Below are 15,838 nucleotides of genomic sequence, written 5' to 3'. Positions count from 1 at the left end.
ACACTCAAAAACATGTTCAGAGACTCCTCTTCTCCACCTCCCTTCTTTCCTTTGCAGCCCTAGTTTCTGCTGCCCTTTCTTTTTTGTGTATGTAAAGATAAAATCCCTCTTTATGTGTCGTGGCCTTATAGTTAGCTTTCCTATTCCTCATTGCCCCTGACTTTGTTGGGGACCGTGATTTGTTCAGTTGACTCTTATTGTAGTGAATGTGACCAGGGTCTTTTCTAGGTAGAAGTAGATTGTCTCAATTAAGATGATAAAAATCGTATTTGAGGTTAATATTTAGCAAAGAGTGTCTGTGTGTTTTGACATTTTAGTGGTCTGATGGTTGATACTCCAGTATGCTGGCTATTGAGATGTCATTTTTTGTTTTGTTTTGTAAGTAGGGGTTCTAAAGAAAGATCTGGTTTTCTCTTTTGGGGGCTGGTGTAGAGGCTACTTGAATACTGGACAGGGAATAGGCTGACAGAGTCCACCTGGGTTAAACCCAGCTCTGGGCCAAGGATGGAGATTGGTGTGAATACTGTGGGTTGCAGAATAGCACCTTCTACTGGTTAATTGCTTTGAGGGATCCTGATGAAGAGGATGGGGGAGGGGATTAACGGCTGCGGCCTAATGATTTTCTTTTGAACGCAGTTGTAGTGCCTTCCTGCAAATGCCACTTCCCTGAGCTGCTAATGCAGATGTCCTTTGACTGGCACGGATGCATCGAGGCTTTTTACATTACTGGCTGTGTCTTGATATTAATTTGTTCTATTACCAGAAGTATTTACACATAGTGACTTCCAAAGACTCTTTTGAATTGATACTCTTCTTTTATGAGAAACATAGTTTGTCTTGAAATACTAAACAAAATAAAGGGATTTATTTGTGTTCTTGGTGTTGGAAACCGTATATACACTAGCAGTCTTTAAAAAGTTTTCAGTATCATTAGTAAAAAGTCAAATAGACCTACCCTATAGAAAAGAAAAATCCTAGCCCTGAACCCAAGGGTTTTCTTCTGGGATTTCATGGGGGTGGGGGGAGGTGGGGGGGGAAGGAACTCACTAAAATCAGTAATTTTGCAGCTGTTAGTAGTGTTGTGTTGCAGTAGTGTTGTTTTCAATTGTCATGTAAACAAATGAAATTAAGTCTGATAGGACGACTTATTCTATGGATTAGATTAAAAAAAACCACAGGGGCAAGAGAAAATGTGAAATGAATGTGTACACAGATTGACACAGAAGGCCAAATTCCTGCTCAAAGACTTCTAATCCAAAGTGTAGTTTCAGAGATAATCTTTGATAAATGCCTGGAAGGTTTTTTATCACACATTCTACCCCATCTCTATTGTTTTAATGGAGTGAACTGTTGGAGAGGTTTGCAGAGGCAAGGGGGACTCAGCATAGAATAAACACCTTCTGTTTCAGACTGCCTACTCTAAGGAATGTGATTTGTGATTCACTTTGCTTTCCCAAAACTTGGAGTGTAACCCCTAAAGTTGTGTACCTTTACAATGAAATGCGAACAGTTAAAATGTATTATTTATTCAGTAGGAATAGAGTCTAGGAATTTCAGTCCAGTATATTCTCTGCCAGTGTTTTGTTGCAAGGTAACTAGAGTAACTGAGAACCGGTTCACAACAAAAAAAGGTAATCCAAATCAAGAAATAAATGTACCAGTTAGTTTTTCAACTTTCACTGAGTGGTCAGCAAAAGGTTTTTAAAAAGTAGGACAGAGTCACTGTCAGGTCCTGCAACAATTATATGTACTGTTGAACAAAAATGTGCCAGGTGCTGTAAACACACACACACACACACACACACACACACACACACACAAGAATATGACCTGTGCCCTTTTAAAACCAGTGTATGTTGAATATTATTCTGGATTTAGTAAGTACCCATTACTTTTAAAATTAGTTTTGAATCTTTAACATCTTGTTCAAATCCCAGTAATCAAAAAAACATTTAAGTAGTAAAATAAGTTGTATATACTGAGTTCTTCTGGGAATTCTGTGCTTTCTGACTAACTGCTTTTGGCAGCTTGTTTTGCAGTAGATTTAAAGGTTAAGATAGCAGAAAATTCAGATGTTTAGAGTCATTAGTGTAACATAGCTGTGAACTTCATTACACACACACACAAACCCCGAAACAATACACTTATTGTTTTACATAATCACTCTGATAACACTGTGCTCTAGCTGGTCATAGTTTTTCAACAACTAGGAATTCCTCTTGAATCATGTTTAAGTGATTGTTAGTAGTAGTATCTTCGTAGTTATTCCAAATTTGTAGCTTGGCTTGTCCTGTTTTTTTTTTTTTAAAGATTTTATTTATTTATTTGACAGAGATAGGGACAGCCAGTGACAGAGGGAACACAATCAGGGGGAGTGGGAGAGGAAGAAGCAGGCTTATAGCGGAGGAGCCTGATGTGGGGCTCGATCCCAGAACGCCGGGATCACGCCCTGAGCCGAAGGCAGACGCCCAACCGCTGTGCCACCCAGGCGCCCAGGCTTGTCCTGTTTTAAGTGTGATTTTGGTGAGCCTGTTGGCTTGTGCTTGGTTTCTTTCTTTCTTTTTTTTTTTTTTAAAGATTTTATTTATTTATTTGACAGAGACAGCGAGAGAGGGAACACAAACACGGGGAGTGTGAGAGGGAGAAGCAGGCTTCCTGCCAAGCAGGGAGCCCGATGTGGGGCTTGATCCCAGGACCCTGGGATCATGACCTGAGCCGAAGGCAGACGCCTAATGGCTGAGCCACCCAGGCACCCCTGGGCTTGGTTTCTTGTCTAACAGTTCTGATGTTTTTTAAAATAATGAGGAAAAATGAACACTTATTTGTTAAAAAATGGTTAAGATTGCTTAAGCCATTTTAATGAATATTTGACTACAAATAACTCAAACATGCTCAAATCCTAAATATATTTACTAGAATGAGGTTTTGGTTGGAATTGTGATTTGTATAATTAACTTGTTCGTGTGCCAAGTAATGTAAGATATGCCATGTGTCTGTATTTTAGGTACCTAGGTCAGATAGGACTGCTAATATAAGAGGTTTTTTTGGCAAAGTGACCTGTTTGTGTCAGTGTAAAATTGTTTGCATTTGGTAAAACTTGCCAGTGTATCAGCAACCATAAGCAATATGTTTAATTGTGAAATATTTCCTTATATGGTTACGTTACAAAATGATATGACCTCTAATTCATAGACCACTTGGTATTTGAGGAATCCTCACAGCCTATTTGTCCTGGGCTTTTGCATCAGAAGTTGAAGTTACAGGCCATGCCCTAATTTAAAACAAGTTATACATATGATTTGTAAAGGTTTGGTTAGGCTTATTTGGTTGCAAGGAACAGAAAGTCTTCAAGTCATTTCACATATTGGAGAAAAGAGGAACAGAAATGGAACCTAGAGAGGCCTCACAGAACAAGAACCCCAGGTTCTGACGGGCCTCATGGATGCTGGAATACTGTTTGGGATAAGGATCCTGCTCAGCTATAGTGACTGGATTACCTTGTTGCCTCCTCAGCAGGAAGGGTTTGTTGAGACATACCATGGTGCCAGGGCTGTGTATGGTTGCGCAGGCTTTGTGTAGCATAAGGACACCACTCCAGAGGGGACAATGTTGACATTATGGGCCTGGACTAACCTGAAAGAGAGCTTGTGAGCAAGCCTGGCCATGCAGCATCTCTAGACAGTGTCTTAGAGCAGCAGGGGAGAGCCCCTCCTGCAAAAACCCATTCATTGTAGCACACATGGCCACACACATAATCAGCAGAGCGTGCATGTACACATTCATTGACCCTTGTACATGTTCACCGGGCTCCCAGAGGTCTGATTCCTGACCCCCTTACTTCTGGAGGTGGGGAGCAGAGTTAGTGGACTGGTGGTGGCACTTAATGTATGTGGGGTGAATAAATTTGGGGGGAGTGAGCAGGTGAGAATGTGGGCAAGTGTCTGCATGTATGAATTCAGAGCAGCTGCCTGGGAACACTCTGGAAACCTTTCCCTCCCTGGGCAGAACCTGGTTGCACTGGGGAGATGTATCCATGCTACAACAATTTTGCTTGATTCCTAATGAGAAGCAAAGGCTGACCACTGATTTAAAATGATGTTTGTTGGGGCGCCTGGGTCGCTCATTTGTTGTGTCTGCCTTCGGCTCAGGTCGTGATCCCAGGGTCCTAGGATTGAGCCCCGCATCAGGTTCGCTGCTCAGGGGGAAGCCTGCTTCTCCCTCTCCCACTCTCCCTGCTGGTGTTCCCTCTCTTGCTGTGTCTCTCTCTGTCAAATAAATAAATAAAATCTTAAAAAAAAAAAAAAGATGTTTGTTATATGAAGACATTATTCAGGTGAATTTAAACCGGATGCTCCTTTTTAAACCTAGTACCTGTGTTCCTCTACCCTTCATTCCTCTTTCCCTCCCCTCTTCTTTCCTTATGAGTGGGTCACTTAAGTGACTGAAGGGTTATCATCAATTTGCGATCCCGCTCTCTCAGGTTGGGTCACCACGTAAAGTTGTTCAGATTGGATAGTATTATACTAACTTAAATATTTTTTACTGAAGGCGGGTATTCTTCTGCACAAGACACTGAACAGGCATGGGTGGCCCACCCAGTCCTCTACTATTCACTCAGCTGTTTTATCTCTGGTTTCTTTGTGTCTTTATGCCTCTGTTTCCGCTTCTGCTCCTACTTCCTTTACTAAGGACTTGTTGTATATTTAATTAACATTTCCCAAGAGAGAAGATCTGATAGGACTATTGGTTAAGGGTTTGGAGTCAGACCACTTCTTAAGCTATCTACCAGCCTCCCAGATGGCAGGGTGCTCACCTGTTCAAGCCAGATCTCATTGAGGTACACAGTAGAAGCTATGGGAATGGGAGGCATTCTGAGCCATGGCCTATGGGAGGGGATTTTTTTTTTCTGCTGTTATATCCTGTCATGTTTTTCCCATCTTTATTTTTCCTGACATCTGGTATGGCTGTTGTTGCTTTTGATAGCTTACCCATCAGTTTATTTTGCTTTAAGAAACTACATTGTCATAAATGGTAGTCAGTTAAGATTGCTTTTTTAGGTGAGATCATATTATTACATCTGTCTTGTATTTTTCCTGGGAATCTACCTATCTATGTGGTCTACCTTCCTGCCTACCAAGTCCTTGTTTCCCAAACTATATTCATGGCATACTAATATGCTACAAATATTTTAAGTGTTTTGAGGTCAAGTAAATTTATGTTTATTATTATTTTTTATTCTTTTTTTTAAAGATTGAATTTATTTATTTGTCAGAGAGAGAGAGAGAACACAAGCAGGGGGAACGGCAAAGGGAGAAGCAGGCTCCCCACTGGGCAAGGAGCCTGACCTGGGACTCGATCCTAGGACCCTGGGATCATGACCTGAGCTGAAGGCAGACGCTTAACAGACTGAGCCACCCAGGTGTCCCTATTTTTTATTCTTTATTTAAATTCATGTTAGTTAGCATATACTGTATTATTAGTTTCAGGGATAGAATTTAGTGATTCATCATTTGCATATAACACCCAGTGCTCATTAACTCCAGTGCCCTCCTTAATGCTTATCACCCAGTTACCCATTCCCGCCACCCTCAAGTAAATTTACAATGTGCATTAACACCTTAAAGGCTCAGAAACATCGTGTAGTTTACAGAAGGGTTTGTTTGTTTGGGTTGTTGTTTATTTTTTTTTCCTTCCCCAACGAGTACGTTTGGCCTTCTTATGGGAACTAATATTCTATAGAACAGTTTGAGAAACACATGTAAAATTAATCGTTCTTAGTCAAGTGGCTTGTACTTTTTCCTGAATAATGAAGTAAGTTCTGGTGTTACTATCACAGCACTTTGCTGCTCTGTACTGTTTTTCTTCAAGCAAGCTTTGCACTCCAGTACTTCCAGGGGTACAAAATGACTGCCTTTTCCACCTTATACCTATGTCATTCTGGAGGGTGTGTGTGTGTGTGTGTGTGTGTTTTAAGTAATTACCCAGCGTGTGGGGCGCCTGGGTGGCACAGCGGTTAAGCGTCTGCCTTCGGCTCAGGGCGTGATCCTGGCGTTCCGGGATCGAGTCCCACATCAGGCTCCTCCGCTGGGAGCCTGCTTCTTCCTCTCCCACTCCCCCTGCTTGTGTTCCCTCTCTCGCTGGCTCTCTGTCTCTGTCTAATAAATAAATAAATAAAATCTTTAAAAAAAAAAAAAGTAATCACCCAGCGTGGAGCTCAAACTCATGACCCCGAGATCGAGAGTCACATGCTCTACTGACTGATCTAGCCAGTGGCCCCATGGCTCCATTCTGGAGTTATTTTTGGTTGTTATAGCTATAATCCCTCATTCTATCTTTAAATCAGATCAGTCAAATCAATATTTTCTTTTTACCCCACTCCACTAGCTGTGCTCTTATTCAAGATGTAATCACTTCAGTTTTGGACATCTGCAGTGTATAAGCACTGGCAAGAATCAACAAATATTTAAAAAACCCCTCAAGTCCTTGACTGTAGTTCATTGAGGTAAGCCTTGCAGGCATGTAAAGATGAAGAGAACAGCCTTCTAGAAATTACTGTCTGTACTGGCCATCTATATACACATAATTGTTAGAAGATAAACATAGGTGTTTTAGAGACACAGAGTGCCATGGGGTTGTATTAGCGATGTATTGCTGCATAAAAAAATTACCTCAAGACTTGGTGACAACACAGTAAATATTTGTTATCTTACAGTTTCTGTGGTCATTCATTCGGGAGTGGCTAGCCTTGAGTGGTTCTGGCTTTAGGTCTCATGAGGTTGCAGTCAAAATGTCAGCTGTGTTGCAGTCATCTGAAGGCTTGACTGGGGCTGGAAGCTCTGCTTTCACATGGCTCACTCAGTTGGCTGTGGGCGGAAGGCCTCTGCAGGAAGCTTCAGTTGCTCTCTGTGTGGTTACCTGAGTGACCTCATGATGTGGCATTTGGCTTCCTCCAGAAGGTGTGATGAAAGAGGAAGCAAGGGGGAATCCTCAATGCCTTTTCTTTCTTTTTTAAAGTAAAAAAACAAAATAGAACAAAACTTATTTATGTATTTATTTATTTATTTGTGTGGGGGGAGCAAGCAAGCATATGCGTGAGTTGAGGGAGAGCCAGAGGGAGAGGGAGAGAGAATCTGGAACTGACTCCCCACTGAGCATGGAGCCTAATGCGATGGCAGGGCTTGATTCCACAACCTGAGATCATGACCTGAGCCGAGATCAAGAGTCAGATGCTCAACTGACTGAGACACTCAGGTGCCCCCTCAGTGCCTTTTCTGACCTAGTCCCAGAAGTTACACACCATCATCTCTATTGTATTTTATTCCTTAAAGTCAAGTCACTAAGTCCAGTCCATGGGCAAAGGGAAGGAAGTGAAGGTCTACCTCTTGAAGGAGGAATATAAAAAAGTTTGTAGATTTATTTTATTTTATTTTATTTATTTTTTTAAATATTTTATTTATTTATTTGACAGAGACAGCCAGCGAGAGAGGGAACACAAGCAGGGGCAGTGGGAGACGAAGAAGCAGGCTCCTACTGGAGGAGCCTGACGTGGGGCTCGATCCCAGAACGCTGGGATCACGCCCTGAGCCAAAGGCAGACACTTAACAACTGAGCCACCCAGGCGTCCCTGTAGATTTATTTATTTATTTATTTTATTATTTATTCGACAGAGACAGAAACAGCCAGAGAGAGAGGGAACACAAGCAGGGGGAGTGGGAGAGGAAGAAGCAGGCTCATAGCAGAGAAGCCTGATGTGGGGCTCGATCCCGGAACGCTGGGATCACGCCCTGAGCCGAAGGCAGACGCTTAACCACGGTGCCACCCAGGCGCCCCCCCTGTAGATTTATTTTAAAACCACTACAAGGGGGCATGTGGGTGGCTCAGTCGGTTAAGTGGCTGCCTTCAGCTCAGATCATGATCTCAGAGTACTGGGATCGAGTCCTGTGTTGGGCTCCTTGCTCAGCGGGGAGTCTGCTTCTCCCTCTTCCTCTGCCTCTCCCCGCTTGTTCTCTCTCTCAAATAAATAAATAAAATCTTAAACACCCCCCCCCAAACCACTACAGGAGTTCAAAGGAGAGAAATATAGAAGACTTAAAAAATGTTTTCCCTTTTGTTTAGTTATCCTCAAGTAATGCTTTACTTTGACTAGAATTAATTGCTGATTCTTAGGAGAGAGTGGCATGACCATAACCTCATGTTATTCATCTTCTCCTTCTGCCTTTGTTCAGGGATCATTTATTCTCTACCTTCTTCCTGTTGTTCTTACATCAGATTTAATCTCTCTCTCTCTTTTTTAAAAGATTTATTTACCTATTTGAGTGGGGGGAGGGGCAGAGAGAAGGGGAGAGAAATCCCCAAGCAGACTCCCTGGTGAGCACGGAGCTCAATTCCCAGCTAGAGCCCAGGATCCTGAGATCATGACCTGAGCTCAAATCAAGAGTCGGATGCTTAGCCAATTGAGCCACCCAGGCATCCCAGATTTAATCTCTTTCAATTAAAACTATGCTTAGGATACCTGCCTTTTTTTTTTTTTTTTTTTGTTTGGCCACTCTGATTTCCTACTAATTAAGTACCTTTTCTCTTTTCTTCAGTTCCTTTACCTTCCCATTTATTTTATCATTTCTTTTTTTAATTTTTTGGGGGGGGTCTATTGAGGCAGTTTTTTTGCACATATGCATTACATCCTGAGAAAAAGAATCCTGGGATTTTTGCCCCCGTGTATTTTTGTCTTGCTTCTTCATGGTCCATGATGCCAGCTGAGGTTGTTAGTACAATGAATAAAACTGGTGGGACGGGAATAGGTTATTATGCCATCTTTCTAGATCTTTGAGTTGCACATCAGATCTGGGGCTGACCACTCCACATGTGTTTAACCTGCCTATGAGGTTCACAACAATTTTCCCAGCTTTGTGAACATCAGTTATTTCAAATTGACCAATGTAACCATGCTTCATCATCACAGTTAGAAACTGGACAATGACTTTGGAGCCCGGCCTAGTAAGCACTTGGCATTTGCCTCTCTTTTTGGCATTGGGGATGCTCTTGAGATCATCAGCCAGGACATTCATGTGCACTATTACAACAGCATTGAAAGATGGTGAAAAGACACTCATATTTGGTGTTAATGTTTATTTCTTCCATTTATATCTTAATGTTATTTTTAAAAAAGATTTTATTTATTTGTCAGAGAGAAAGAGAGAGAGAGCGCGCACACAAATGGGGGGTGTAAGGCAGAGGGAGAAGCAGGCTCCCTGCTGAGCAAGGAGCCCAGTGCGGGTCTCAATCCCAGGACCCTGGGATCATGACCTGAGCTGAAGGCAGATGCTAAACCGACGGAGCCACCCAGGTGTCCCTATATCTTAATGTTAAATCATGTTCTTTCTATTAGATTGTAAACCTGTGGAAGTCAGAAAGTTTTCCTTTAACTACATCAGTATATATGCTTACGTGTGGAATTAAATGTATTCTAAAAGACATATTTCATTATATCTAAGATGGGGTCAGTAGTAAGATGCGCCATTATTTTATGTACTGCTAAGAATGAAAGAACTGCTAACAATTTAACTGTGTAAGACCTGTCTCAGTTCTCATGCTGTACAAATGTAAACATCGGGCGTCTTAAAATCACTGAAAGGTGATCATGTATTTAGGCCATCTTTCTTTTCATAGGTTTGTACCCTGGGAAGCATTCCTGAAGGTAGATCTTTTTTTTTTTTTTTTTTTTTTAAGATTTTATTTATTTATTTGACAGAGATAGAGACAGCCAGCGAGAGAGGGAACACAAGCAAGGGGAGTGGGAGAGGAAGAAGCAGGCTCACAGCGGAGGAGCCTGATGTGGGGCTCAATCCCATAACGCCGGGATCACGCCCTGAGCCGAAGGCAGACGCTTAACCGCTGTGCCACCCAGGCGCCCCCCCTGAAGGTAGATCTTAAAGCAGATTATTTTCTCTCATAGGAACAGTGCTATAGGTAGTGTTATTGTCTAAAGATTTAGCGTGAAAAGTTTAGTTATGACCAATGGTACAATAAAAACAGATGCTACCATAAGCCTATAGTCATTATAGTTAAATTATATTCTAGTTTCCGCAGAGTAGGTATAACTATTATATATTTTGATTTGTAATATAGTATATGTTTTGTATATATAACATACAAAAATACCACCCTACCGCATTACCAGTTTGGCCTAAAATGTTAACTTTTAACTATTTTAACTACTTAATATTTAAATATTGCTGTTTCTCATGATTCTGTTTATTAACTTCTCCCTCAGCACCGTTTTCTAGTGTGACCTTGTTCTACCTAGTGTGTCTGGTTTGCAAGTTTATAAATACAGCCCTAATCTCTTTCCTGAGATCCTGATCCATGTTGCCTTCTGTCTCCTTGGATGGCTTTTGGGTACTGAGCCTCAAAATGTACCAGTTGGTATTTGTCCACTCCTAACCATCATACTATTTAACAAAGTAGTTAAGAGCTCTAGATTCAGTCCCCAGTCTGCTGCTTAATAACTCTGTGACTTTAGGCAATTTACTTACCTCTCTGGGTCTCAGTTTACTTATCTGTAAAATGGGGGATAATAATAGTACTCATCTCACAAGTTTGTTGTGAGGACCAAAATAATTAATACATACAAGATGCTTAAAATGTTTCTTGGTAAATAGTAAGTATTCGCTAAGTACTAGCCTTTAAAAATTATTTACTGTTATGATTGTCATTTAGAGATCTAACTTTCTATTATGTTTGCTTTCTTTGTTATCTGCAATACTCAATAACCAGGAGTGGGTCAGCTCTACAGGGTTCAAATAAGTTCTAAGTTACTAACTAAAACTTTCATTATTTCTTGGATGTAGGAAATGCTACAGTATTGTACATGATTAAATACCAAGTGAATGACATAGACCATAGAGTAAAGGCAAGGTTTGGGGTGTTAATAAATGATCAGAATGTCATAGCTTAGTTGTTTCTCTTCCTTGTGATGTTCCTGAAGGAGATTTATATGAGTACAACATGGCAAGTGGGGAATTCAAAGTATTATTTTATTATTAATTGGGCTTTTGGCCAAAATACCCATGTAGAGCTGTCTAGTATCCTGGGTTGTAGCATATTGCTTAAACTTAAGGCCTAGGCAAGGGATCTCCCTTCCTCCTAAATCCCACTATCTTACTACTGTAGGCTGGCTACTTTACAGAAGACCCAAAGAGGGAGAAATGAGCAAGTGCAAGATAGCAAACCCTCATATATATGTCATGTTTAATCTGCATTTGATCTTTGAATTTATAAACAGGTCCAATTAGTGTTTTGGACTCTGACCCAATCAGATTAGTATTCCTTCGTGTTAGGTTCAGAAAGGTAGGGGATGGAGAGAGAGTGCAAGGCATCTTGTTGGTCCAGCTTCTGCTCTTTAGTGAGCTTGGTTTAATGGCCTGGGAGGAATAACTAAACATGGTTGGCCATCTGTTTAGCAGCCCTACATTCTGACTTATTTTAAGGACATTCCCTGGGAGCTAGGGGGAACTGCAAAGTATTTTTTAAATTTAAGGGTGAGGTTACTTTTTGAGATGAAATTAAGGAGAAATGTTATGTGAAAATAAGATTTGCCATTTGGAAAAGTGGCCCACCATTAATGATAGCTGCTATGGCATTTTGGTAATATGTTGATTTTAATTTTGGTAGTGGGAGAATAATCTTTAAGGAATGTGATTATATATGTTAGTAGAGCAGAATTGAAGCCTAATCATATTATACTCGTCTGAAACAAGAACATGGTAGCAGAAGGGGTATAATTAACTTGGAGGCTAGAAGAGAGGCATCTGGAGTGTTGCCCTCGGATTCTGCAACCTCAAGTATATTGCTGTCAACTCCAGGAGAGTTGCTTTGGTCACCTCTGTGTCCTTTGCATCTAGCAGGTGAAGAATGTAGCAGGTATTCACTTGTCAAGTGAAGAACGTAGCAGGTATTCACTTGTCAAGTGAATGATTGGATAATATTATTGTATAGTTTATTGAGTTCGATGATATAGGAGACTTGGCTTAATCTGACCCCAGAGGATATTCAGGAAGCTGATTTTTGGACAAATTCTTGATAATAACATTTTTATATCTTATATGTAGTATGGAAAGACATTTCAGTGCTTCTTAGTTTTTTGAATCATCCAAAAATTTTAATTTTAATCCTAGGAAGTTTAAAATATGTATTAGAAATTGTTTAATGAAGTAGTACTTAATAAATACATATAGTACTCTTTCTTTGTAGGTTTGCTTTGTTTTAAGTAGGATTAGGTATAGCAGTGAGTGGCAGAAACCCAAAATAACAATGGCTTGAACAAGGTAGAAGTTCCTTTCATGTAAAGCATGGACAGCCCTGAGCTAGTATGGTATCTTCATTCTCATTAGGAGTCCCAGCTTTTTCATTTTAGTCAAAGAGCATCTCTAGTTCTTCTGGTCAGTTCTGCATTCTGACCAGGAGGGAGGAGGAAGGGGCAAAAGCTGGGTACGTCCCCATCTTGTGAGGATACTTTCCAGAAGTTACTCACATCACTTCTGCTCTGTCCCTTTAATTATAACAAAATCACAAGGCCACAGATAGCTGCAAGGAAAGCTGAAAATGTAGTCTTTCCTGGAGATGGCTATGTGCCTAGTCAAAAAAATCGGAGATGCTGTTAGTTTGGAAGAAGGGAAGACTCCCTATTGCAGGGCAGCTGGCACGCTGACCAAAATCCCAAGGGTAATGTGATATTAACACATTGGGTAATTTGCTCTTCAGTATTTTTTATAAGAATACCATCTGCTGGGGTGCCTGGCTGGCTTGGTCAGTAGAGCATGTGACTCTTGATCTTGGGGTTGTGAGTTCAAACCCCATGTTGAATATAGAGTTTACTTAAACAAAATCTTAAAAAAAAAAAAGGGCGCCTGGGTGGATCAGTTGGTTAGGTGTCTGCCTTTGGCTCGGGTCATGAATCCCTGAGCCCTGGGAAGAAAAGTTGTTCACTGTCAGGACAAGTACAGACTCTTTTCAAGCATACCTATCAACCAAGTTGTTCAAGGGTTTTCTTAGTGTAAAGCCTGCTTAAGGATTCTGTAAAGACTCTAAGATTCTCACTATGCTATGTAAAAGTTCTAAGTTATTACAAATAAAATATTTAAAAAGAATGTAGATGTTTCGTAAAGCTAGATATCTTAAGGAATATTAGTAAAGTATTAATAAGAGTATTTCTTAATATAATAGCAACAAAATGCACATTTTTTCTAATTTATAAATGGTAGGAATTAAATGTTTTTAAGAGGTCTTTAATCATATTTAGTGTATAAAAACTTAGGAAATTTCATGGGGCGCCTGGGTGGCTCAGGTGTTAAGCGTCTGCCTTTGGCTCTGGGATTGAGCCCCACATCGGGCTCCTCCACTGGGAGCCTGCGTCTTCCTCTCCCACTCCCCCCGCCTGTGTTCCCTCTCTCAGTGGCTGTCTCTCTCTCTGTCAAATAAATAAAATCTTAAAAAAAAAAAAAACCAACAACTTAGGAAATTTCAGTCATCATTCCTACAGTAAAAACTCACATAAAAAAAATACATGACAGATTATGCTACAAAGATCAGAATGTTCAAATAAGAAAGAAATTTGTCTTATTAGAAAATTTACCTAGTGGGTACCTGGGTGGCTCAGTCGGTTAAGCAGCTGCCCTTGGCTCAGGTTGTGATCCCAGGGTCCTGGGATCAAGTTGCACAGCAGGCTCCCCATTCATGCGTGCTCTCTCTCTCAAAAATAAATAAAACATTTTAAAAAAGAAAAGAAAATTTACCTAGCAATAAAAATCTGAATCCATCATTACATCAAAAAAAGTTTAAAGGGAGGGAAAAATGGGAAGTCATCAGAGAGGGAGAAAAACCATGAGAGACCCTTAACTATAGGAAAGAAACTGAGGGCTGCTAGAGGGGAAGTGGGTGGGAGGATGGGATAACTGGATGATGGACATTAAGGAGGGCACGTGATGTGATGAGCACTGGGTGTTATATGAAACTGAAAAATTATTATTATTATTTTAAAGATTTTATTTATTGATTTGACAGAGACAGCCAGCAGAGAGGGAACACAAGCAGGGGAAGTGGGAGAGGAAGAAGCAGGCTCCTAGCGGAGGAGACTGATGTGGGGCTCGATCCCAGAACGCTGGGATCACGCCCTGAGTTGAAGGCAGACGCTTAACGACTGCACCACCCAGGCTCCCCGAAACTGAGAAATTATTGAACACTATATCTGAAACTAATGATGTACTATAAGTTGGCTAATTGAATTAAAAAAAAAGTTTAGTTAATATACTGAACACTGAACTCACTGTAATAGACAGTATTCTTTTTTCTTTTTTTAAAGATTTATTCATTTGACAGAGAGAGAGAGAGAGAGAAAGCACAAGTAGGGGGAACAGCAGAGGGAGAGGGAGAAGCAGGCTCCCTGCTGAACAAGGAACCCGATGCAGGACTTGATCCCAGGACCCAGGAATCATGACCTGAGCCCAAGGCTGACGCTTAACGGACTGAGCCACCCAGACGCCCCCATAAATAAGTTAACTTTTAAATGCTGTTTACAAATTATTTTTGGTACCTTAGACCCAAAGTTAGGAATGTTTTATAAAGTTGTTGTGTCTAAGGACTATTTGAAACCCTGTGAAAGAAATTGATGCTAGCGATTGCCTTTTTGTTTTAATTTTATTTATTTCAGAGAGAGGGAGGGAGGGAGGGAGAGGGGGAGAGAGGGGCAGAGGGGGTTCGATCTCACGACCCCGAGATCATGACCTCAGTGGAAACCAAGAGTCTGAAGCTCAACCCACTGAGCCGCCAGGGCACCTCCTAGAGATTGCCTTTTAGGGAGGCGTACTAGGGCACTGGGCGGGGTGTAGAGAGGAATCCTTACCTTTCATACTCTTATTGTTTGTGGTATATAACTATTACCTAATTAAAATAAATAGGAAAAACCTGTGCTTTTTATTTTTAGACTCTTGCCATTTTCTTATATGTTTTAGTGAAATATCATTTTAATTTATGTATGAAATGAGGCATACACAGTGACCTAGACATTTATGTGCCTTTGATGAGTTTTCTCACTAATAGGAATAAGACATATACACCGTTGAGTACTTGATAGAGGAATGTGTCTCAAGAGGGGATGGTTCTATGGTTTAAGAAAGAGAATTAGCTCTGGCTGGGGGCGTTAGGGAATATTTGGTGTAGGAGGAGATGTTTAGCTTGTGTTTTGAAGGATTGGCAGGATTTGGACATGTGATAAGTAGCTAAGAGGATTTCAGGCAGGAAATTGCATGGACCAAAGGCACCCAGGCTGGAAAGATGGGAAATGGGGAGAACTTTTGTTGCTTCTGTGATGAGGATTATTAAATGTGTTGATATCCTTTTTTAAAAAAATTCTTTTAAAATGTTCTGTAGCATATGCAGGCATATGTAGTTCTTTCAGCTGGAGTAATTTATATTTGAAGCTGTTGCTGGTAGCTCTTCAGACCAAGTTGTAAGAGTATTTTGGAGAGGAGTCCTTTGGGCTGATTTCTCAAAGGAAGAACAGACTGGTTTGGCTGGAACCATGAAGCACTGGAAAGGCAAGTTGGGGTCATAGCATGGGGAGATTTAACACCAGGGGAAGACTTTATTTGAGAGCCTGATTCATTCAAATTAAATACAAATTGTAATTATAAAATTAATATATGCTCATTGTAATCGCATTCCTACAGTTCAAAAAGAGTAATGCTTATTCCCCCAATATTCTTCCAGACATTTTCTGTGCATACATAAACACATGTGTATACATGATACATACTCTTGTGAATTTTGCTTCTTTATTTAATAT

General features: G+C 40.6%; 1 protein-coding gene and 1 pseudogene across 1 annotated transcript in view; one reads left to right on the top strand and one right to left on the bottom strand.

Annotated features, from left to right (window-relative positions):
* Window positions 1-15,838, top strand: part of RERE (arginine-glutamic acid dipeptide repeats) — a 409,522-nt gene that overhangs the window by 2,093 nt on the left and 391,591 nt on the right. The gene's annotated exons all lie outside the window — the stretch shown is intronic.
* LOC123002168 (40S ribosomal protein S15a-like) lies at window positions 436-9,096 on the bottom strand (annotated as a pseudogene).

Source organism: Ursus arctos, unplaced genomic scaffold, assembly GCF_023065955.2.
Source record: "Ursus arctos isolate Adak ecotype North America unplaced genomic scaffold, UrsArc2.0 scaffold_32, whole genome shotgun sequence".
Classification (NCBI taxonomy): domain Eukaryota; kingdom Metazoa; phylum Chordata; class Mammalia; order Carnivora; family Ursidae; genus Ursus; species Ursus arctos.
Note: the sequence above shows the minus strand (reverse complement) of the source record. Positions and strands in the feature narration are given on the sequence as shown.